Genomic DNA, 1619 nt, shown 5'->3' on the forward strand with positions numbered 1-1619 from the left:
CCAAGGCCAGCATTCCCTCTTTCAACCTGGAGTTTCCACTGTTGAGGATGGTAACTTCTGCCCACAGGTCTCTCAGCAGCCCCTCCTAGGCCCAGTCATGCTCACCAGCTACTCAGACCCAGAGTGCCCAGAACCTGTGCACAGAACTCCCTTTGTCTTGGACCCTCTCCCCGTCTCCAGTGCCTCCAACAGGACCCTACTCCCTATTATCTCCCCCTCCTTCAACCTTTCCCACAAAGTCATGGAATGAACCTTCTAGAATCTGGACATATCACTGGGAGAAGGGTTAGGGTCTGGGTTTCCTGGAACCAGAATCTAGCCCCAGGCATCGCTCCACAAATAGTATTCATGTGGGAGAAATAATAATAAAGTATCATCAAGGGGGCTCAGATCAGAAAGAGTATCTTTCCCCCTCCAGGTTTCTCCATGCTTCAGGAACTCAGTTCCTATCTTGTAGCCCCAGGATGAGACTCTCCTGCACCTGCAAGTGTGGCAACCAGCCCCCAGTGATTGGTAGGGTTTTCCAACTGTTCCCCTGGATATGTTCTCCCTGGGATGCTGGTTTAAACTAGAAATTCCCCCAATGGTCTGACTTAATGAGCTTCGTTTGGAACCCAGAAATCTGAGCATTTAAAACAATCTCCCTGGTGTGATGCTTAGGACAAGATAAATTTAGAATGAGGGGGAATCAAAGATGAAGATCTGGAAACAACTCACTGTACCCCTGGTGTGGTGCTTGAGGAAGGGGGGCGCTAATCTTCTGTTTTGTTGAATGGAATTTTGTGGCGACTGGTCACAGAGATCACCTCCCCAAATCCAATTCTTCAAAAAAAAGAAAAAAAAATTCCGACAATTGACAGTTCTTTTCTTGTTGCCCATACTCAGTGCTTGAGATCAAGGAAAGATTGCTTAAACCAATAAAGTGAAGATAAAGGGGCCAAAGTGTGGGATTAAAAGGGATGAGCCCAAGCTGTTAGCAGACACAGGTGAGTGACCACCTGTCCAGGCCGGATCTGACTGCTCACTGGCCAGTCTGCAGCTACAGATTTGGGGGTGGTGGGGACAGCTGAAGCTCGCTCTTCTTCAAAATTGCCAAAGCCACCAAAATAAGCCATGCTCCCCTCCAGCCAGCTGAGCCCGCCCGTCCTGGTCGGGTGGACAAGGGTGCAATTGACCGGCGTGAGCTGCCTCTCGCCCACCCAGATGACGGCCATTTTTTTTTTAAGCCATCAAATTCAATATTTACAAAAGAACAATTCCATGCTTGGTTCTAAAACTCCTGACCACCCAAGGATCAGTTTGCTTCTCCCTTCAGCCCATGACAAGAAAAATGTAGGCGTGTGCTTTCCTCTTAAAAACAGAATAATAAATAGAGCAATTTTTAAAAAAATTAAAAAGCAAAACCGTTTATTGCACGCGGCGCCTTTCCCTCTGGTCCTTGAACAGAATAAAAAAGCCCATTTTGCCAGGGCTGGGTCCCCGCAGCTGCGGCCCTGTAACTTTAAACCTGGCCTGAGATCATCGTTTTGGCGCTAGCCAAACAGAGCCCGAGGGCGGTCCCAGTGCGCGGGGGCCGGGACCACCTGACGCCCACCCGCTCCCCGCCCTCGTCGGGAAAG

Source organism: Urocitellus parryii, chromosome 11 (genome assembly GCF_045843805.1).
Source record: "Urocitellus parryii isolate mUroPar1 chromosome 11, mUroPar1.hap1, whole genome shotgun sequence".
Classification (NCBI taxonomy): domain Eukaryota; kingdom Metazoa; phylum Chordata; class Mammalia; order Rodentia; family Sciuridae; genus Urocitellus; species Urocitellus parryii.